General features: G+C 39.9%; 1 protein-coding gene and 1 long non-coding RNA gene across 10 annotated transcripts in view; both read right to left on the bottom strand.

Moving 5' to 3' along the window:
• Window positions 1-24,585, bottom strand: part of DLC1 (DLC1 Rho GTPase activating protein) — a 456,845-nt gene that overhangs the window by 379,373 nt on the left and 52,887 nt on the right. The gene's annotated exons all lie outside the window — the stretch shown is intronic.
• Window positions 9,534-22,939, bottom strand: LOC126065734 (uncharacterized). Its single transcript, XR_007514917.1, has 3 exons — window positions 19,416-22,939; window positions 17,379-19,018; window positions 9,534-16,112 (listed from the first exon to the last, which is right to left on the bottom strand). It is a non-coding gene; the product is annotated as an uncharacterized LOC126065734 (long non-coding RNA).

Below are 24,585 nucleotides of genomic sequence, written 5' to 3' on the forward strand. Positions count from 1 at the left end.
ACTTATAATATGGTTGTTTACTGAAATGGTGAGTGGTCATTAGTAAAATTCCTTATACACATGGTCATGGTCAGTATTTGAAGAACTGTGAGAAGAGATTTAGTAGCATTCCAATTACAATTAAAAAATAAAATAAACGCAAAGGATGTCTGTCTTGCATTCTAAAAATGTAAAAGGGCCTCGATGGCAAATTTAGTTCCTCAAGAATCCCTCAAGTCCTACAGTGTTCATGGACAGAACGGTAAAACGAGGCACAAGGGAAAATATGGAACATGGGCAGATGTTCCCTAACTGAGAAACCTAGAAAACGTGATGGCAGGAGTATACCTGTCCACAATATCAATGAAATTTTGATCTTGCTGAAGTGGTATCCTGAGGGAACAACTCTCAGGGATATAAAATATATCATTTATTTCAGCAATATTGGAAAAAATTTTACTCTAATGCATAATATACTACTTTTAGTATTTAAACCCATTTATTCCTCTTTCTTTGCCACTTTAAAATTGTGAGAAATGTAAAAAATGGCACTCGTTCCTTGTTTTCTTCTGGTTTCCACAAGCCCTTCCCAATGGGAAAAATCGACATTGGAGACCACGGCTAGGCATGTTATTTAGTTATGACTAAGTTTTAAATCACCATACACTGGAGGCAGAAACCTTTGGCCCTGTGGCTATTTAAAAAAAAAAAAAAAAATTAAAGAAAAATCTAGGGCTTAGTTCTCATGTCTCTTGTGGTTTTCAAATACTCCTGCAAACCTTTACTATTTCAGGGTTCTAGCATTAATGAGTATGTCTGCTGAGTCTTAACTTACTAACAAGTTGCTTCCCAAAGGTTGAGTTTTTGAATCAGAATACAGTCATTTTCCATTAAAATAAAATGATCACCCTGAATTCTACTCATCTGAAATATTGAGATGAAAAAGACATGCTGTTTTTACTAAACATTTTTTTGTGCATTCACTCTTAATATTACATAGCTCTTATGTTTTCCTAGGAAGTATGTGATTTTTGACACTAACTTTATATCTGACATTGAATCATGTCTGTTTTGCATAAATTGGTTCTGGTTCAGGTGAAGTGTGGTCATGTAGAACCAGCTTATCATACATTTTCCAATACTTTACCCTGATTGACCAGGTTTACTTAGCTTCTAAGTGGTGGAGATGGGCTGTTTGTCCAGGCTTCAGAGTTTTTGCTGTTAATTACCTCTCAATTCTATTTTAGAAAACAAACAAACAAACACTCACTAGATATTAGGTCTTTATTTCTTCTAGGTGACAAGCATTACAATAATACCTGTTTTGCTAAAATTTTGTCACTCTGTGTCTACGCAGAGGGTCCAAAAAAAACCAAACCCGGTGCCATCGAGTCGATTCTGACTCATAGCAACCCTAAAGGACAGAGTAGAACTGCCCCATAGAGTTTCCAAGGAGCGCCTGGCAGATTCAAACTGCAAACCCTTTGGTTAGCAGCCGTAGCACTTAACCACACGCCACCAGGGTTTCCACACAGAGGATAGGCTAAGGTTAAAGGTGCAAGAACACAGAGAACAATGCTTACAAAATTTGTTGCTATTCTGGAGCGGAAGGTGGTGCTGCTTTTTTGTTTTTATTTGTTTTGTTGGCTTTTTTTCTTTTTTCAGTTAGGCTAGCTAAATTGGTTATTCTGACACTTTGAGAATGCTTTTCAAACTAATGCCAAACATTAAATATGCCACTTGTAACATTTTCAGAAAACATATGTGCACAGTCTAATAGGCCCTGAAGGATCTGAGAACAGTGTGTATGTGTGCACATATGTGTATGTGTGCACATGTGTATATGTGTGCACGTGTATATATGTGTGCATGTGTGTATGTGTGTGCACATGAGTGTATATGTGTATGCACACACAGAGTATAACTAATCAAATCCTCCTTTACTATGTCCACAGTATAGTGAAATTTCTGGAAGATTCAAGGCTCATGATATTTGGCACATGGAAAACTAGATGCCAATAAATTTATTACTCTGAAGACTGCAATTTCTAAAAAAAAGGAAACAAAACTCATTTTGGAAATTTGTTGTTGTAGGTGCTGGTGACTCAGTTTCAACTCATAGCGACCATATGTTCAACAGAAGGAAACACTGCCCAATCTTGTGCCATCTTTAGAATCATCGTTATGTTTGAACCCATTGTTGCAGTCACTGTGCCAGTCCATCTTGTTGAGTGTCTTCCTCTTTTTTGCTGACCCTCTACTTTACCAAACATGATGTCCTTCTCCAGGGACTGTTCCCTCCTGATAACATGTCCAGGAGGGAACATCCTTGCTTTCAGGGATCATTCTGGCTGTACTTCTCCCAAGACAGACTTGCTCGTTCACTCTTCTGGCAGCCCATGGTATATTCAATATTCTTCACCAATATCATAATTCAAAGGCATCAATTCTTCTTCGGTCTTCCTTATTTACTGTCCGGCTTTCACATGCCTATGAGGTGACTGAAAATATCATGGGTTGGATCAGGCGGACCTTGGTCCTCAAGGTGACATCTTTGCTTTTCAACATTTTAAAGAGGTCTTTTGCAGCAGATTTGCCCAATGCAATATGTCGACTGATTTCTTGAGTGCTGCTTCCACGGCGTTGATTGTTGATCCAAGTAAAATAAAATCCTTGATAACTTCAGCATTTAAAACATATATATATATACATACATATATTTCAATTTTCTTGGAAACTACTTGCCGCCAACTTGGTTTATATCTATGATTCTGGCTGGAAGGCCCTCTTACCCAGATGACTCATGCCCCTTTGTAAGTGCTCGGTCCATGCTATGTCACTGTGGGTATCTCCTTACGCTCACATGGAAAAAATGTTGGTAATGATTCATGAAACCCTGGAACAGAGGTGTGCCCTCAAGCAATATTCTTGGGATATTCTAGGGCCAAAAGAATAGTTCCTTTCCTGGACCTCCTAAAAGGTCTTTTAGGAGTAGTGTCTATACTGTCCTTCTTAAAATAGTGTTTCTCAATAGTGCTCAGTGTTTAATTTTTCTCCTAAACTTCAGACAAATTCTATCTTGGTTTAAAACATTTTTGGTGCAGATTATGTAGCTTCTAGTATACTGCCACAAATGTAGAATGAACAGTTTTTGCAACATTTTTTTAAAATCATATACTGGGAGCTATGGAAGTTTTAAGGGACCAGAGCTTCCCTAATGGCTCTGTTCAGCCATTTGTTTTGTGACTAGGATGAACTCAGGCAACTGAGGCCAGTTTGCAGACATTGCATGGATTACTAAGGAAGCCAACTTAATGAACATCTTATACCTTACAAGCCACAAGCATTCCAGAGGTTAACCTTACAAAGCAATTAAGAAAAATCATCCCAGTATTGTGAAATGACCTAGAATCGAGATCACTGGGCTTGACAAAGACTCTTTTTATGTAGAAAGTTAAGTATACTGTTGGACTTCTGTAAATAATAGCCTTTGGTGATAGGGAGATTGGTACATAGCCCAGCGTGAATGGATTTGACAATGGAGAGGGGGAGAGGTGGCTTATGCTTTGCAAGAGGAAGATCCAGGAAAGGTCATTTTGGAATTCATAGGGCAATATTTCCATTATCAAATGAGGGGTAATTGTCTCTTTCAAAGAAGAGACTGTGTTGGAATTTGCTTTAGTTAATTTTCAAGAGGTGTAGTTGTCAAACTTTTATCTACTGTTTACTAGATCTTGGATGCAGATACAGGAGTGGATTTGGGAGTCTGACACAGCTGAATTCTGTGTTGTGCTTTCGCACGCTAGTGGCAGCTTGTGGCTTCAGAGGGACATCACAATCTGGATCAAGAACACAGTGGCGTTGTTATCGAATTAAGGAAAACTTCTCACTCTGGTGACTGCAATAACTTCGTAATACCAGATTACAGGTTTTCCCCAAAGCTGTATTATTGTGGAAGTCTCGGTAATTACATGTGTCACTGGGACTGTCAGTTTTTATGCCCTGACCCTTATAATAACTCATAACGCTTTTGAGAGCATTTGTGCATAAACTTAGGGCAACATGTATTAAAGGGCCAAGGAGAAAATCTACAGTAGCGTATTACTAAACTTAAAGGTAAGAAAACAGGAGGATTTAGTTTGAAAAGAAAATTAGAGTTTGAAAAGTAAATTTATTTTTACCTGAAACTGTATACTTTCTGAATAGTGTTTCTCTGCTTAGAATACAACTAAATGATATTTTGAGGACGTCTTATTTTAAGATTGAAAAGTTTTCACAAATGACCATGGACAATTTTTTTCTAAAAGAATTATCATTACAACAGAAACAAAGTATAGACATGGGTCAGCTCTTCTTAAGGTAACTATGAGATAAAGAAAATAGGTTGTGAATACATTTGAGAAAACAGGGGTGTAAAATGATCTGTGGGCTTCTCACATTAAATTCATTTATTGGCTATTTCTTAACCCACTTAATCAATCACTGACATTAAGTTAAAGTGAATTTAATATATAAAATAAATAAATAAATATTTCAAAATAAATATATATAGTATTTTTATAAATATATACCAAAAATTAAAACTTTTTTTTTTAAAAATAATGTTAGTTTATAGTTATTATCTACTTCTACCTATAATTTGACTGACCCCCATAATTACATCTTTTCTGGAACTTAAACTTTACACAGTGAGTGTAAAAAGGTTATTCAACTAATGTAACCCTACGTATGGCTAGGAGAGAAACTGAAGCAATTTCTACTTGATGTCAAAATATCCAGGCATCCTCATACTAGAATCGATGTTACGATTGCTATAATCAATAGAATTTTTTTTTTTTTAGCCACTTGCTGAAGTATTAGGCACAAATAACTATCATATAATCTCCAGAAGAAAATTAAGTGACTAATATAAAATATTGCTTTATTCTCCAATTTGAGCTGCTTGGATACATTTCACTCATCACAAATTGTCTTAGAATTAAAACATGTTTTCCCTGGCACCCTCACATATTGCGAAAATAATAACCACAACTTGAGAAGGCTGATCTGATTGTTATACATCTGATTGACCCAGTCCATGTTGATCTCATCTGGCAAAATCTTTAGTTTCAGGGCTAGACAAAGAGCACTGTCTTACAAGATTGGTAGTTCTGCAATTGGTGGGTTTCCCCACGGGGATATTCCAACATGGCTGCCTTTATTCAACTGCCCCCACAGCTGAGCTGACTGCAGCTTCCAAAGGATAGCTGCTGTGATATGAGTAAAATAAGGACAGAACAGTAGTAGCTTACAGTTTCTTGTTCTTTAAGCCTTCCAGAATGAGTTCATAGTCATGATCTAACTTGCTTCATACCATACCCATATCAGGTCACTTAATCTTTATTTTACAGAGGAAATGTGAAATAATGCAAGCGACTGGCCCAAGTCACAATGAGCCTCTTCGGGATTTTCCCTAGAATCAGAAGATGAAATGTTTAAAAAATGTATAATTATCTACCAAAATAAAGGGGAATGGAATGTAACTATATGCAGTAAGAAGATAACCAGATTCATTTTATTTAAAAATATTGATAAAGCAAAGAATCATTTTAGGGAGAGTCCTGCTTTGGTTTGTTATAACTATGAAAATAAGAGAAGTTCCTAAATTGTTTATTAATAGAACAAATGGCCCAAGTTATTTTACTTTTTTTTCAGGTAAAAACATCTACTGAGCTAAACTGCGCAGTTAATTCACTTGTATGGCCTAAGGAACCAGTAACTCATGGGAGATCACACCATTATTCTCAAAAGAATGTATAGAAATGCTACTAGCTTAACTAGATTTTCTTTTTACTCAACTTAACTATAATTTGGAAGTCAATAGCATTTAGCTATCACTGTAGAAATATCATGATTTCAAAATTAAATTCAATTATAAGAATGCCTTTTTCATCTACTAAAACATGCATTAGAATGTAAAAGAGACCATTTCATTCTGTTTGTTTTGACAAATAAGTATATTCTGAAGTTGTAAAAAATTATTGCCTTCTTTCTTCTTCACATCCTTTCAGAAAAAAAAAAAAATTTTTTTTTTTTTTGACAACTAAAAATGAGAACACACTACAAAACCTTCCTCAGAATGCTAAATTACTTTGTTATATATGCCAAGGTTCAAAATCCTCCTCCTGGTTAAGTGGCAAAATTAGAATGTTTTAACTGTCACTATGCTAGTATTCCTTTGAACATGGCATTTAATAAAAAGTGTGGTGAAAAGGGCAGGATTATTTTTTGGACTACGTGCAGTTTGGCTTGTTCATGTGGTTGCAAAAAAACAAATGTTTGTCCAATGAAACGCTGAGAATCATATCTCCTGGGAAACTTACACAAGGTTATAGCTTTGGGAGCAAAAAAAAAAAAAAAAAAAACTTGTAAAGCAAACCAGCATGTAATATGAGAAAGTAAAGAAGTGGCTGGGGAAAATATCTGATTCTGGTAGCTGAAAAGTCTATTAAGAGAAAAAAAATAAGTTACTGTCTTTCTAAAATACTATACTTCATATGTAAAACATATTCATAAAGGACATTGTTTTCTTAGAAAATCATGTTCACCAAGTCCCTGAGAAGGCAAACAGAAATGATCAAATTCCAGCAATATTACAGAGCAGGGAGGAGTGAGACTTGGAACAAAACAGCCTGGTGCGTACAGGGTAGTGAAAGAGGTAGAAGAGAGCTTTTTAATATATCTACCATGTGCCGTATGTGGGACAGTTTGGTGTGGGGTACTCAGGTGGTAAAGGCTATGGGGAAAAGCTGTTATTTTCATGAATTCTGGGATCTTTGTTGTTGTTCACTACTGAATTCCTATTGATAAGCACAGTGTCTAGCTCATGGTAGGCTCTCAACAAATATCTGTTAAATGATTGAACAAGTAAATAGTAACAATCTAGATTAGACAGAAGAAGTACAGCCAGAATGTTCCTTGGAAGCAAGGATGGCGAGACTGTCTCACCTACTTTGGACATATCAGGAGGGCCTAGCCCCTGGAGAAGGACATCAATCTTGGTAGAGAGTCAATGAAAAAGAGGAAGACCTGCAATGAGATGGACTGACACAGTGGCTGTAACAATGGGCTCAAACATAGCAAAGATTGTGAGGATGGTGCAGGAGGACCAGGCAGTGTTTCCTTCTGTTGTACATAGGGTCGGCATAAGTAGGAACCGACCTGAGGGCACCTAACAACAACAGATTAGACAGAAAGTGAGAGAATTGATTTGAAATCAGGACACATGGACCGTTCACCCTCAAGTCGGTAGGGAATCAAAATGACCCCTTTCTTAATAAAAGCAAACATTACAAGTCATGAAGATATGTGCCTTTAGTAAAGAAAAGGGAGGAAGTGGAATGTCCACACAGAGGCATACACCTCACTTATCTGTTAAATCAGCTGTGTCGGATCACATCACTTCTCTCTTCAAAACCTTCCACAGGCTCCCACATCATTCTGTCACAGTGATCCTCAAAACTCCCAGGGTTCCTTCCATCCCTTCACCTCTTGTATCTTATCTCCCTCAGGCTCCATCAATCAGCTCACTCTGTTGCACGCACACCAGCCTCCACAGCCCCTATCTTGGGCGTTTTGTGCTAGCCAGATCCTGGACTCTACCCACACCTGGAAAACCTGGCTCACTCCCTCATCTGTCTCAGGTATTTACTCCAGCATCGCCTCCAACAGGTCCTTTCTGGATCTCCTGAATAACATTACACCTCTGATCTCCTTTCCTGCTTTATTTTGCTCCTTAGCATGCATCACTAAACACCACACTAGTTATTTTACTTACACACCTTTTATATTCTGTCTTCCTCTTTATAAGGTAAGCTCCATGAGGGTAGGGACTTTTTTCTCTTTTGTATTTTCATTTTTGTACCCCAAGCCTTTAGAACACTGTTTGGGAGACAATATTTGTTGAGCTAATGAATGATCAAATGCATAAATTAACCAAATTAAAAAAAATTAAGGGCTATCTATCTGGCTGAACTTTATTGCCTACTTGCTGTCACTTCCAAATTTTTAAAATATACAAGTTGGTTGAAATCACAAATATTTTAAGGGCCTCTTAATATGCTTGGTTTTAAACTGTTGGGTTTTTCCATCTATAGATAGTTCCTTTATGTCATGTTCTTCTGCTGCCGCTGTCCACCCCACCCCTGTGCCTCTCTCTGTGCTCATGTTCAGCCTCACACTAAGAAGTATTTGCAGGCTAATAGTTACATGTGAAAAATTTCTGCCTTGCCTACATGGTCCTTTGAAAGCAGGAATGATGTGTTGTATCTTTCATATGAGCTTTGAAATTTTGAGATGTTCGACATTTATGGTGTTGGCGAAGAATGTTGAATATATCATGGACCACCAGAAGAATGAACAAATCTGTGTTGGAAGAAGTACAGCTAGAATGCTCATTTGGAATGCTCATTAGAAGTGAGGATTGTGCGACTTTTCATCTCACATACTTTGGACACGTTATCAGGGGGATGAGTCCCTGGAGAAGGATATCATGCTTGGTAAAGCAGAGGGTCAACAAGAAAGAGGAAGACGTTCAGTGAGATGGATTGGCACAGTGGCTGCAACAATGGGCTGAAGCATAACAATGATTGTGAGGATGGTACAGGATGGGGCAGTGTTTCATTCCTTTGTACACAGGGTCGCTATGAGTTGGAACCAACTCAGCGGCACCTAACAACAACAACAACAGATTCCCCAAATAAATATGGTCTTTGGGGCTCCCTTAGGTTTGAAAGCTAGGGTCAGCAACAAATACAGGTTCACTAACAGTGACTGAGTTTCTACCATGGTTCTAGGTGCTTTTGTAGACTGTTTCAGCTGTATATCAAGCTGCAGAAGATCCATTCAAGACAGCAAAATTAAATCTGCAGTGTTATCAATGGATTTGAACAGTTGCACAACTTATTTTATTTTGTAGTTGTCATCTTTGAAAATACTCCATTTTTACAACCCTAATTTTGACTTGGATATCTGGGTTAAATTCCAAAATTGGGTTCAAAAATCTTTGTGATACATTTTTATTTCCACTTACAACTCTTTGGCTGCACTTAGCATTGTGTGGGTGTGTCTCAGAGTGCTCTAAACTACTTTCCCTGAAGTGAGCATCATGGTCCACTCACACTGCGCCTGATAAATGCTTACTGAATGAGTGAAGACAACATTGCTTTAATCGTCACTATTTTCTCTGTCACTCTCGTTGAATTATTTAAAATTTGTTCCTGTCAATCACATGTTATTGTATATTACACAATGTGCTCTTGACAAATTATATTATAATTACAATGGCTGGCAGGCACTTAGACGCTGAACTAGGAGTGGCGAATGTAGAAGTTACATCTACTCTATAAAAAATATTAAATCAAATGAAACGTTACTTTATAACTATATCAGTCATGAGAGAAAAAAACAATTATAATATTTATGTTTAAGAGAGTAAGGAAAAGCTCACTTAATTATATAATTTGACATTATAGAGAATGCTAAGGATACTAAGAAGAAGGAAACATGAGCAGTTTTCTAGAGAAATGCCAATGTATAAACAGATACGACCATGGAAGTAAAAACAAAGTTCACATAAACCCTCTTTGGGAGTCAGGCTGTTTAATCTCGTAGTAGGAGGCAGGAGAAATGGCCCTGACTTGATGCCAAAACTAGTTCACTGATACACTTTAGCCCCACTCAGCTACCCCCAAAGACACAATCGAATTTGTTGTATGTACAGAAGGTAGGCAAATGTGAATTTTCTTAATCATTGCTCTGTTGCCCACCCATTATGGAGCAGTGTGGATAAAGCTGAAAAAGGGAATTATTTATCATGATTTTTTTCCAAAAAGACTTTATTAAAATATCAAATAGGTTCAAGGAGAGCCAACACAAACGATACCATTAGACAGTAAAGGAATCATTGAAAAGCTGCTAGAGTATCTCAGAGTTTTCAAGACAGAGATGCTGTGATGACTCATGGTTCAAGGCACTGAAGCAATTAGCGGACACCAGAAACGGGAAAAGCCCTTTTAAAAAGAGAGCAGAATGCCTTTAGGAGCTATAGAACACGAAGTCTGAATCGTCTGTGGAAATGCTACAATCAAATATTACCAGAGTTAAGAATTCTAATTCTAGCCAACGTTTTGAGCATTATCTTTATTGCCATTAGGGGTATAACTTCAATGGAGCAATTTTGGCAAGATCCAGAATTTAAAGTTGGAAGGAACTTGAATGATTATCTAATCTCACCCCTTTGCTTTATAGATAAAGGACTGAGGCCCCGGGGATAAGGTGATTTGTCAGGGTCAAACTGGGTAAGAATTAAAACATAGAACTCCTACCTCTCAGCCCCCTGCTATTTCTACTGATATGACTTCAGGAAGTTTTGATCTATTGGAGCCTTGATAAGATAGTCCATGAATTGTTCTAACATGGGGTAAACCCACTAAATAATTCTCTTGTTATTTGATATGCTAAGTTGGCATTTGAGAAAACTACAAAATAACACTTTGTTCTCTAGTACCACAGGGATCGTGCAGTATAATATATGAAAACTATCGTCTGAAATTAAATGACTACTACCATTTTGGGATCACAGATGTCACTGGCACTTCATGGGTCAGTAGCTGAAATTACTTCAGATGACCTTAAAATATGGGCTAAATCTATCATTGTAATTTTTTTCTTCAGCCAGATTTTGTGACATTTTCACTACTTCCCTACCCCGTCATGTGTAAAAAATAATGCAAACCAGGCTAACAGTTTTTCTTCATTTAGAAAAAAAGTTGTGCTTATAATTTTGGATAAAAAAATTCCAAAAATGTTTACTTGTTAATTTGGTAACTAATTTTGTACTATAACTCATTAAAAATAAATCCTCATATGATAAAATAATATTGGATGTTCTCTTATAGAATAAAATCCAGCTAGCTCACTAACCAGTTAAAAATATTAGCCTTTAATTCCGTTATATTATATATTCATCTATTTCTTTTTTCTAGCTAATGAATACTAATTCCTTCCTAACAGGATATTATTTTAAACAAACCAACAAACAATACTTTGGTTTTCTAAATGCAGTCCTTCTTATAAAAGTTCTCCAAAGGGCAGCTCTCTTCTTCTTGCTGTATCTCTAGGGAATTTCTAAACTCTGAGAAGCTCTATGTTTTTCAGACTTCTTTCTTCCCCTCCCCCTCCTTCATTCTCTCTTTTTTTCTCATTCTCTGGGACAGGAAGTTGAGGGTGTTGACCTCATCTGGAACTTTCCCAATGTCAGAAGGTGGTCCTTTCAAAAAGATTCCTTCCCCTTTTATTTTTCAGATAACTATGTCAATAAATAAGTTCTAAATGTGGTTTTCTCTCTCTCTCTCTCCATAGCTCTAAAATGACCAAGTGACTCCTCTGAGGTTCATTACTGGGCTTCTCAGTGTCTCCGTTTGAGAAACAAGTATTATCTCTTTGTTCATTGAAACTGCACTGCATTTTCCTGAAAGGGGTGGGGCGGGGGCTGGAGAGCTGAGTAACAAGCCCTGTGGACCCCAGCAGCCTGGGCTCACCCCATCAGCGTGTTAGATGCTCATCCTGGGGACCGACTTCTCTGGCACAGCCGTTTATGAAGGGTTGCTGTTATGATTTCCCGTTCCCATCCGGTCTAAATAGTGACCCCTTTGATATTTATAAAAAGGAAATGTTATGGAAAAAACTGCTTCCCGTTAATAAGCATAATAAAAGTAGAAGGATACAAATGCCACACAACATGCTCTATTAAAAGATTTTGTGCACAATTCTTTTTATAAGTTTATGAGTAGGAGGTTGGCCTGGGGAACACCCTCTCCATTCAGCCGGTATTGCTTTGTGTGTATTGTGCTTGGAATGCCACGGTGATTCTTCTCTGCCCATTCCTGAACTAACTAACCATCCTTCAGCTAAACTGAAATTACTCTTACGCTCCCGCCCTGAAACTGCCTCAGATGACTCTGCTCACCACTATAGGATTAACATCTAGGGCAGAGTTTAGAATGCACGGAGCCCTCAATTGTGAACATGAGCGACTGAATCAGAGAATGCCAGCTGGCAGTGAGGGTGCCTTACCTGACAGGTATTGTTGTATCACCGGCAGGTTTTTAACATACGCTGCTAGGTACTCATTTACTTCTGAAAGGGCTTATCTGTCTAATTGCCTCCCTGCATTTAGAGGGCTGTGTTTCTCCTCTTCATAACCAGTTGCTGTCCAGTTGATTCCAACTCATCAGACCTCAGGTGTGTCAGAGTAGCACTGTGCTCTATACGGTTTTCAATGGCTGATTTTTCAGAAGCAGATCGCTAGGTCTTTTTTTCAAAGTGCAACTGGGTGGGCTCAAACCCCTAACCTTTTGGTTATCAGGTGAGAGCGTTAATTGTTTGCATCACTACCTCCCATAAAAACCCAAACCCGTTACCACTGAGTCATTTCCGACTCATAGCGAGCCTATAGGACAGAGAGAACTGCCCCGTAGGGTTTCCACGGAGCAGCTGGCAGATTCGAACTTCCCACCCTTTGGTTAACAGCCATAGCTCTTAACCCCTGGGTCACCAGGGCATCCTGTCTCCCGTAGTGCTTTGTAAAGTGCCTTCCCTGTTCATGATAAAAGTTCATTGAATGTTGGCTGTCTACTTAGGAGGCTCCCGTAACACTGTTCCTCAAGCTTCCGGCAAGTGTTCTAGGCACTCATTTGCTCAGTCATCATAAAACAAATATTTAGAGATGATTATTCGCTAGAGTCGCAAGAGCAAATAAAAATATCTTTACCTTGGAGAGTCACCTATGATAAAGACAGAGTAAAGAAATATTTACAGCTCCAAGTAAAGAGTATCAGTCTAAAGGCACCAGAATAAAGCTGTGGGGGTACAGGGTTCTGAGAAGGGACAATAAGAAGGGATGGGGAGAGTCTTAGGGAGGTGATAGTGTGAGTCCAAATTAAGGGGCACAGGAAGAAAGACGCCCCCGCATGCTTTCCTGGCAGCATACTCCTGCTATTTGAAGGATAAAAAGGATCCCTACGTGTGAGGAATTGGTGGTGCAACGCTTAAGCAACTCGGCTGCTATCTGAAAGGTTGGTGGTTTGAACCCACCCAGCGACTCCTCAGGAGAAAGATCTGACCATATGTTCCATGGGGGAAGTTCTACTTTATCACATGGGGTCCCTATGAGTTGAAATCGCCTATACGGCACACAACAACGACGACAACACATATGAGGGATTTATGTCTGATACTAAATAAAGCAAGACATCCTTAGGTATCAGGCCGCAATGCAAATGACAAACATTAATACCAGGAGCACTAATTCTGAAGACTGATTCCTTTTATGGAGTTATGGTGGCTTCCCAGTGTGAGGGCAAAACAGGGTCCTATGGATATAAACATTTGTGTAGAAATAATATGATAATGACAAAAGTACCATGACAGTGATTTAGCATCCTAGCCCAGGTGCCACAGCGGTTAAGAGCTTGGCTGCTAACCAAATGGTCTGTAGTTCAAATCCACCAGCTGCTCCTTGGAAACCTATGCGGCAGTTCTCCGTCCTATAGGGTTGCTATGAGTAGGAACTGACTCGACAGCATTGGGTTTTGGTTTACCAGTGTGTCTTGGGAGGATTTCATCATCTATCTCTTCATATGGAAATCCTGGTGGCATAGTGGTTAAGTGCTATGGCTGCTACCCAAAAGGTTGGCGGTTCGAATCCGCTAGGCACTCCTTGGAAACTCTACGGGGCAGTTCTACTCTGTCCTACAGGGTCACAATGAGTCGGAATCGACTCCATGGCAGTGGTTTTTATCTCTTTATGTGAAAATTCAGCCCATCAGTCCACAAAGGTTTCTCAACATTGAAATCTGTGTACATTAATCTCCCTCCACCCTTGGACAAACATATCCATCCTTTCCTCTCCCTGCCCTTCCTCTTGTATCCCTGCCCTCTGGGGCATACCTCTGCCTTTAGATAAAAATCACTGTGTACTCTCTCAAACTCCATCAGACAACATTTTTGTAGAGTTTACCTTCCAGAGTTTGCCTTTTAAAAAGCAGGTTTCCCATCCTTTTTCAATTATATTTAGTGCTGATTACAAACTCTGCATAGTCCTTTAGAGGCAGGGTATCTCATACCCAGTGTCCACCCTCTGCGAAGTATTATATTCGGTCCCTTTTTTCTATAGGTTGGGCAGCAGGCTCAATGGCTTGCCTAAGATTATGCAGCTACCTAGTAGCAGAGCTGGTATAAGCCTCGTCTCTTCTACCTGAGGCCAGTGCTCTTTCTGTAACCCCACAATATCTTCCTTACACATATATATAAGTCAGGATACACAGTGTTTAAGGATGCTAGCTGACCCACACTGTGTCACCTCACAGTATCTCCCTTACACATATATATAAGCCAGGACACACAGTGTTTAAGGACACTAGCTGAGCCACACTGTGTCACCCCACAGTATCTTCCTTACACATACACACAAGACAGGACATACAGTGTTTAAGGATGCTAGCTGAGCCACACTGTGTCACCCCACAGTATCTTCCTTACACATACATACAAGACAGGACACACAGTGTTTAAGGATGCTAGCTGAGCCACACTGTGTCACCCCACAGTATCTTCCTTACACATATATAAACCAGGGCACACAGTGTTTAAGGATGCTAGCTGAGCCACACTGTGTCACCCCACAGTATCTTCCTTACACATATATACAAACCAGGACACATAGTGTTTAAGGATGCTAGCTGAGCCACACTGTGGCACCTCACAGTATCTTCCTTACACATATATAAGCCAGGACAAACAGTGTTTAAGGATGCTAGCTGAGCCACACTGTATCACCCCACAGTATCTTCCTTACACATATCTAAGCCAGGACACACAGTGTTTAAGGATGCTAGCTGAGCCACACTGTGTCACCCCACAGTATCTTCCTCACACATATATAAGCCAGGACACAAAGTGTTTAAGGATGCTAGCTGAGCCACACTGTGTCACCCCACAGTATCTTCCTTACACATATATAAACCAGGACACACAGTGCTTAAGGATGCTAGCTGAGCCACACTGTGTCACCCCACAGTATCTTCCTTACACATATATAAACCAGGACACACAGTGTTTAAGGATGCTAGCTGAGCCACACTGTGTCACCCCACAGTATCTTCCTTACACATATATAAGCCAGGACACACAGTGTTTAAGGATGCTAGCTGAGCCACACTGTGTCACCCCACAGTATCTTCCTTACACATATATAAGCCAGGACACAAAGTGTTTAAGGATGCTAGCTGAGCCACACTGTGTCACCCCACAGTATCTTCCTTACACATACATACAAGCCAGGACACAAAGTGTTTAAGGATGCTAGCTGAGCCACACTGTGTCACCCCACAGTATCTTCCTTACACATATATAAACCAGGGCACACAGTGTTTAAGGATGCTAGCTGAGCCACACTGTGTCACCCCACAGTATCTTCCTTACACATATATAAGCCAGGACACAAAGTGTTTAAGGATGCTAGCTGAGCCACACTGTGTCACCCCACAGTATCTTCCTTACACATATATAAGCCAGGACACAAAGTGTTTAAGGATGCTAGCTGAGCCACACTGTGTCACCCCACAGTATCTTCCTTACACATATATATAAGACAGGACACACAGTGTTTAAGGATGCTAGCTGAGTCACACTGTGTCACCCCACAGTATCTTCCTTACACATATATAAGCCAGGACACACAGTGCTTAAGGATGCTGGCTGAGCCACACTGTGTCACCCCACAGTATCTTCCTTACACATATATAAGCCAGGACACACAGTGTTTAAGGACGCTAGCTGAGCCACACTGTGTCACCTCACAGTATCTTCCTTACACATATCTATAAGTCAGGACACACAGTGTTTAAGGATGCTAGCTGAGCCACACTGTGTCACCCCACAGTATCTTCCATGCACATACATATAAGCCAGGACACACTGTGTTTAAGGATGCTAGCTGAGCCACACTGTGTCACCCCACAGTATCTTCCTTACACATATATAAGCCAGGACACACAGTGTTTAAGGATGCTAGCTGAGCCACACTGTGTCACCTCACAGTATCTTCCTTATACATATATACAAGACAGGACACACAGTGTTTAGGATGCTAGCTGAGCCACACTGTGTCACCTCACAGTATCTTCCTTACACATATATAAGCCAGGACACACAGTGTGTAAGGATGCTAGCTGAGCCACACTGTGTCACCCCACAGTATCTTCCTTACACATATATACAAACCAGGACACACAGTGTTTAAGGATGCTAGCTGAGCCACACTGTGTCACCCCACAGTATCTTCCTTACACATATATAAGCCAGGACACACAGTGTTAAAGGACGCTAGCAGAGCCACACTGTGTCACCTCACAGTATCTTCCTTACACATATCTATAAGTCAGGACACACAGTGTTTAAGGACGCTAGCTGAGCCACACTGTGTCACCCCACAGTATCTTCCTTACACATACATACAAGACAGGACGCACAGTGTTTAAGGATGTTAGCTGAGCCACACTGTGTCACCCCACAGTATCTTCCTTACACATACATACAAGACAGGACACACAGTGTTTAAGGATGCTAGCGGAGCCACACTGTGTCACCCCACAGTATCTTCCTTACACATATATAAACCAGGACACACAGTGTTTAAGGATGCTAGCTGAGCCACACTGTGTCACCCCACAGTATCTTCCTTACACATATATAAACCAGGACACACAGTGTTTAAGGATGCTAGCTGAGCCACACTGTGTCACCCCACAGTATCTTCCTTACACATATATAAGCCAGGACACACAGTGTTTAAGGATGCTAGCTGAGCCACACTGTGTCACCCCACAGTATCTTCCTTATACATATATATAAGACAGGACACACAGTCTTTAGGATGCTAGCTGAGCCACACTGTGTCACCTCACAGTATCTTCCTTAAACATACATACAAGCCAGGACACACAGCGTTTAAGGATGCAAGCTGAGCCACACTGTGTCACCCCACAGTATCTTCCTTACACATACATACAAGACAGGACACACAGTGTTTAAGGATGCTAGCTGAGCCACACTGTGTCACCCCACAGTATCTTCCTTACACATATATAAACCAGGGCACACAGTGTTTAAGGACGCTAGCTGAGCCACACTGTGTCACCCCACAGTATCTTCCTTACACATACATACAAGACAGGACGCACAGTGTTTAAGGATGTTAGCTGAGCCACACTGTGTCACCCCACAGTATCTTCCTTACACATACATACAAGACAGGACACACAGTGTTTAAGGATGCTAGCTGAGCCACACTGTGTCACCCCACAGTATCTTCCTTACACATATATAAACCAGGACACACAGTGTTTAAGGATGCTAGCTGAGCCACACTGTGTCACCCCACAGTATCTTCCTTACACATATATAAGCCAGGACACACAGTGTTTAAGGATGCTAGCTGAGCCACACTGTGTCACCCCACAGTATCTTCCTTATACATATATATAAGACAGGACACACAGTGTTTAGGATGCTAGCTGAGCCACACTGTGTCACCTCACAGTATCTTCCTTAAACATACATACAAGCCAGGACACACAGTGTTTAAGGACGCTAGCTGAGCCACACTGTGTCACCCCACAGTATCTTCCTTACACATATATACAAACCAGGACACATAGTGTTTAAGGATGCTAGCTGAGCCACACTGTGGCACCTCACAGTATCTTCCTTACACATATATAAGCCAGGACACACAGTGTTTAAGGATGCTAGCTGAGCCACACTGTGTCACCCCACAGTATCTTCCTTACACATATATAAGCCAGGACACACAGTGTTTAAGGATGCTAGCTGAGCCACACTGTGTCACCCCACAGTATCTTCCTTACACATATATAAGCCAGGACACACAGTGTTTAAGGATGCTAGCTGAGCCACACTGTGTCACCCCACAGTATCTTCCTTACACATATATAAACCAGGACACAAAGTGTTTAAGGACGCTAGCTGAGCCACACTGTGTCACCCCACAGTATCTTCCTTACACATATATACAAACCAGGACACATAGTGTTTAAGGATGCTAGCTGAGCCACACTGTGGCACCTCACAGTATCTTCCTTACACATATATAAGCCAGGACACACAGTGTTTAAGGATGCTAGCTGAGCCACACTGTGTCACCCCACAGTATCTTCCTTACACATATATAAGCCAGGACACACAGTGTTTAAGGATGCTAGCTGAGCCACACTGTGTCACCCCACAGTATCTTCCTTACACATATATAAGCCAGGACACACAGTGTTTAAGGATGCTAGCTGAGCCACACTGTGTCACCCCACAGTATCTTCCTTACACATATATAAGCCAGGACACACAGTGTTTAAGGATGCTAGCTGAGCCACACTGTGTCACCCCACAGTATCTTCCTTACACATATATAAACCAGGACACACAGTGTTTAAGGATGCTAGCTGAGCCACACTGTGTCACCCCACAGTATCTTCCTTACACATATATAAGCCAGGACACACAGTGTTTAAGGATGCTAGCTGAGCCACACTGTGTCACCCCACAGTATCTTCCTTACACATATATAAGCCAGGACACAAAGTGTTTAAGGATGCTAGCTGAGCCACACTGTGTCACCCCACAGTATCTTCCTTACACATATATATAAGACAGGACACACAGTGTTTAAGGATGCTAGCTGAGCCACACTGTGTCACCCCACAGTATCTTCCTTACACATATATAAGCCAGGACACACAGTGCTTAAGGATGCTGGCTGAGCCACACTGTGTCACCCCACAGTATCTTCCTTACACATATATAAGCCAGGACACACAGTGTTTAAGGACGCTAGCTGAGCCACACTGTGTCACCTCACAGTATCTTCCTTACACATATCTATAAGTCAGGACACACAGTGTTTAAGGATGCTAGCTGAGCCACACTGTGTCACCCCACAGTATCTTCCTTGCACATACATATAAGCCAGGACACACAGTGTTTAAGGATGCTAGCTGAGCCACACTGTGTCACCCCACAGTATCTTCCTTACACATACATACAAGACAGGACACACAGTGTTTAAGGATGCTAGCTGAGCCACACTGTGTCACCTCACAGTATCTTCCTTACACATATATAAGCCAGGACACACAGTGTTTAAGGATGCTAGCTGAGCCACACTGTGTCACCCCACAGTATCTTCCTTACACATATATACAAACCAGGACACACAGTGTTTAAGGATGCTAGCTGAGCCACACTGTGTCACCTCACAGTATCTTCCTTACACATATCTATAAGTCAGGACACACAGTGTTTAAGGACGCTAGCTGAGCCACCTGTGTCACCCCACAGTATCTTCCTTACACATACATACAAGACAGGACGCACAGTGTTTAAGGATGCTAGCGGAGCCACACTGTGTCACCCCACAGTATCTTCCTTATACATATATACAAGACAGGACACACAGTGTTTAAGGATGCTAGCTGAGCCACACTGTGTCACCTCACAGTATCTTCCTTACACATATATAAGCCAGGACACACAGTGTGTAAGGATGCTAGCTGAGCCACACTGTGTGTTGCTTCTGCACGTGCAGAAGCAACTATATCAGTCAGGCATGTACCTGCATGGGAAGCCACTAGCCTGTTTTACCTTAGCTTCATTGGGGAGAAAACAGCTTTAGGATCTCTCTTCTTTTTCCACCCCTCCCATGTCTGTACTGCAAAGTGAGAAGCCACAGTATAGGGGCAGATGGTGTAGAGGGAGACTGTTTTTGTTCAACTTCTACCCTATCCTAGGAGACCACAGAACTACTGCGCGAAGCCAGGAGATATACAGGCTTCATAGTTCAGCAAATACATTTTCAGCTTAGTCCACACAAATTCTATCCAGATATATTCATGAGAATTTTTTATTAAAAGCTTACCAGTTCTTTCTCTCTCATTTCATCCTGCAGTCCACAGTGACATAGGCTATATGTGACCGAGAATACCTGAAAAACCTTAAGTCCACCTGGAAAATCTCCTAATCAAGTTGGCAATCTATTCCCAACAAGAGTTTTCCTCTTCTATTGCCATTTATATTCTTAGTGACTTGTTCTTATTGCGTATGTGTCTGTTCTCGACATCAAAGTCTGACATCCTTTGGAAAGCAGAAGAAATTAACAGGGTTGTAAGTCTAAGTGACTTTGCAAAGTGTTTACATTTATTTTCTAGAACATTCTTTAGAGGAGAGCATTGATCACATGTGCTGTTAGCTTCTGTAGCCGCTTTGGAGTTCTCAACCCGAGGGGGGTATTGTGATCACTGTGATGCTTTTGTATCATTACTGCAAAGGAATACAAATAAATTCAAAGTAACTGAACTTTTTGTCATCACAGACAAGGCACATTTGACAATTCTGAAGCAAAATGTATTCTTTAAAAAACAAGCAGAGGAGTTCAGGAGATGCTTTTTAACGGGTTGGCAGCATTCAAGGAACTTCACAAAAGATCGTTATCTAGCATGGTGTGACTGAATTCGTATCAGGTTTGCCATTCTTGTGGGACTATGGTCGCTGGAAATTGGTCCTTGATTATGACTGAAAGTTTCAGATTCTACTAGCTGCTAAGAATAACTATTGGGTTAATCGTGACCTCTTTTCTATCAGGTAACAGAGATTAACAATGAAAAGAGAATGCTTTAGGAAGATGACCTGATATGGTATCAGTGAATGTCTTCAGACCTAGTTAAGGAGCAGAAGAGAACGGCTGTTGTTGCTAGTTGCCATCCAGTCAGTTCTGACTCCTGGTGGTCCCACGTGCACAGAGCAGAGCTGCTCCGTAGGGTTTTCAGGAAGTAGTTTGCTTCCTGTTTTTTGAGGGTCCTTTGGGTGCCTTTGACCGCCAACCTTTCCGCTAGTAGACAAGCACTTAGTTATAAAAAGAGAATGCTTTAGAAAGATGACCTGATACAGCATCGATGAATTTCTTCAGGCCTTGTTAAGGACCAGAAGAGAGTAATCTGATATATATTTAGATTAAGTGGATATTCACTATATGTTTTTCACATTGATTTGTTATTGATATTTGTTAATGAAAAAGCTTTAATTTGTTTACCTTTGGATTAGGCCTGTTGAGAATTATAAATTTGCTAAAGATTTCAAGTAAAGCGGACAAAGTGCTTTTTGTGCTTGACTGTCTTCGAATTGGAACTGCTCACTTCTGGTTATGAGGAAGCAGCATCGTTCAAACAGCTGTTCAAAGTTATTATTTTTGGCTGATTATTCTCTGATGAGGAAACAGGAACCTGACATTTTGTTGGATTCCCAGGACCTATGTCTTTAAAAACTGGGATTATCAACCTTCCCTAGAGACCTGTCCGTTAAGGACAAAGCATCATCTGGGGTTAGAATTGGCAGTTCTCTTTGTGGGGACTTGAAAGAGCTCAGAAGAGCCAGAAGGGAAAAATGGCTGCTAGCCTCTCTCCTTGTTTACAGCCCAAAGAAGATACATGAAACAAACAAACAAAAAGAAGAGAAAAAAAAAAAAAAGATGAAATTTAAACACAATGAAAATTTTTCCCAAAAAGTCAAGAAAGACTCAAGTTCTCGGTTAAAAGTGAATAAAAATTGCAGGACACATTGACATGGGCTGAGGAGACTCTGAAACTTGCTCTTGAACGTAGAGTAGCTAAAGCAAGAAAAAGAAATGACAAGTAAAGGAGCTGCACAGAAGGCTCGAGAAGACAAAGTGTTACACCTTCTCCTCACTTATCAACTATCTCATTATATGACATTTCACATTTACAACAACAGTAAAAAATCTACTATCCAATGATTTTGTGCATCAACGATGTACCTCTGGCCGTAAGGAATGCTGAGGTGGAAGGCAAGAGTAACACTGGCTTTGATGGTTAAGGTTATGTGTCAGCTTGGCTGGGCCGTGTTTCTCAGTGGTTTGACAGTTATATAATGACGTAACGTGGGAGTTATGTAATGATGTAGTCATCTTCCATTTTGTGATCTGATTTTTGTGATCTAATGTGGTCATCCTCCATTTTTGCATAACACCAGTTTTGCATAATGACCTGGTCTTTGGAACCTAACCATGATGATAAGTGAATGAAAGAAAGAAAAAAAAGCAAGCCATTGCTGTCGAGTCAACTCCAACTCATAGTGAACCTATAGGACAGAGTAGAACTGCCCCATCCAGTTTCCAAGGAGTGGCTGGTGAATTTGAACTGCTGACCTTTTGGTTAACAGTCAAACGCTTAACCACTGGACCACTGGGGCTCCTGATAAGTGAGGAGAGGGTGTATGACAAAATGTGCAAAGACCTGGAGTTAGAAAACCAAAAGGGAAGAACACGCTAAGCATTTCTCAAGCTGAAAAAACTGAAGAAAAAAATCAAGCCTTGAGTTGCAATCTTAAAGGATTCTATAGGCAAAAAATTGAATGATGCAGGAAGCATCAAAAGAAGATGAAAGGAATACACAGAGTCACTGTACTAAAAAAGAATTGGTCGATGTTCAACCATTTCAGAAGTAACATATGATCATGAACCGATAGTACTGAAGAAGTTCAAGCTGCACTGAAGGCATTGGCAAAAAACAAGGCTCCAGGAATTGATGGAATATCAATCGAGGTGTTTCAACAAACGGATGCAATGCTAGAAGTGATCACTTGTCTATGCCAAGAAATTTGGAGGATAACTGCCCTGGCCAAGCAGGTATTAATTCAAGATGAAAAACACTTGTGGAGATCTGCATAGGGGCTACCAACAAACATCATATGACAAGCAAATGAAATTATTCCCGACTGCCTTATAATAAGTACTATTTATTATGACTATATCAGACCTGAAGAATGAAATTACATGTTCCAAATCAATTTTTTACTTACTAATTTTCAAATATAATTTTTTGTGTTAATGCCCAAATTCAAGTGCAGATTTTATGAATTTTATTTGTTTCAAAAATTTTATTTTCGATTATTTAAATTTATTTGCTATGGTAGAATCAAATTTAAAAAGTGATGTAATTTTATATCTAGGTAAAAACCAAATGGCAACAACTAAGTGAAACACAAAAACAAAAGCTCATAGAAGATAAAAAGAAAAGGATTTGTGATCCCTAAAGACAATTCCATAATTAGCTTCCTTTTAGAAATGTAACGAATCAGAAGAGATTTCTGCTGACAGCTCAAGTTTAATGGTTGCAAATTGTTGTACAAGTACTGCTAGTGATGACATTACTAACAGCAATAGGAATAAAGCAGCATTTGTTCCAAATTCTGCATCCATTACTTGCTGTAGTCAAAAAAGTAGTAATGATGTAGAAATCGAAACTATTTTAGAATCTGAAATTGTCGCATCCGCAGTGCCCATAAATAACAGAAATACGGATCCTGCTAATAATGTGAATTATTTGATTAAAAGGGGGCCAAACTATCTGACAACATCACCATGGACCGTTTGAAAATTCGTGTTGAAAATTTCTAGATGGTAAACAAACAAGGTTCTCTAGCCAGAATATATTTCTAGGGTGCAAAACTAAAGGTGAAAATTATAAAGGGGAGTGGCTACTGTGTTCTCCATCACTCGGCTCTGTATATCATTTTGTTTGCAAACTATTCAGTCCTAAATCATTTAATTCCTGATTTGCTACAAATGGATTTAGCGATTGGTACAACTCTAATATGATTGATAAACATGAAAACAGTTCAATTCACAGAGATTGTATATTGTCAATATTTAAACCAAAGACACGGTTTTGGCTTAACTCATAAACGGGAAGCACAAATTACTGAAGAACGTCAGTACTGGAAAGCCATTTTGCAACTCGTTTCTTTGTTGCTGTCATCATAACAATCGCTGAACATAGACTATCTTTTCAAGGAAAGAATGAAGTGTTTGGGTCCCCACAAAATGAAAATTTTGGGGTTTATTTCAACTTGTTGCACAGTTTGATCCATTTTTAGCAGGTCACATCTCAAAATATGGTAACACAAGAAAGGGCAAGCCGTCATATATGTCAAAAACGATGTGTGAAGAATTAACAAACTTAGCAAGTGATAAAGCTCAGTCAACTATTTTCAGTGAAATAAGTATAGCCTGATATTTCAGTTTGTCTGTAGATTCCACTCCTTATGATCTCATACAGATCAGCTAATTGTTTTAAGATACCTATCTCCAATGATGGAAAATCTGTCCAATAATTTACCACATTTCCTAGCTTAAAAAGTCATACATGCCAGTGAAGAAATCACAGATCAGTTTCTTCACTATTTATATGAAGTTTGCAATATTGATTTTTCTAAGTGCAGAGGACAGTCTATGACAAGGCCACCAATGTGTCAGGGCGTTATAAAGGCATGCAACAGAAAATTTTAGAACATAATGAATATGCCACTTTCATACCATCTGCCGCACATTCACTTAAACACTAAAAAAAAAAACACTAACACTAGAGTATGTGTTTATGTCGGTTAGGTGGAGTAATATACTGCAGCATTTTCATCAGACAA

The sequence above is a fragment of the Elephas maximus genome, chromosome 22 (assembly GCF_024166365.1).
Source record: "Elephas maximus indicus isolate mEleMax1 chromosome 22, mEleMax1 primary haplotype, whole genome shotgun sequence".
NCBI classification, from domain to species: domain Eukaryota; kingdom Metazoa; phylum Chordata; class Mammalia; order Proboscidea; family Elephantidae; genus Elephas; species Elephas maximus.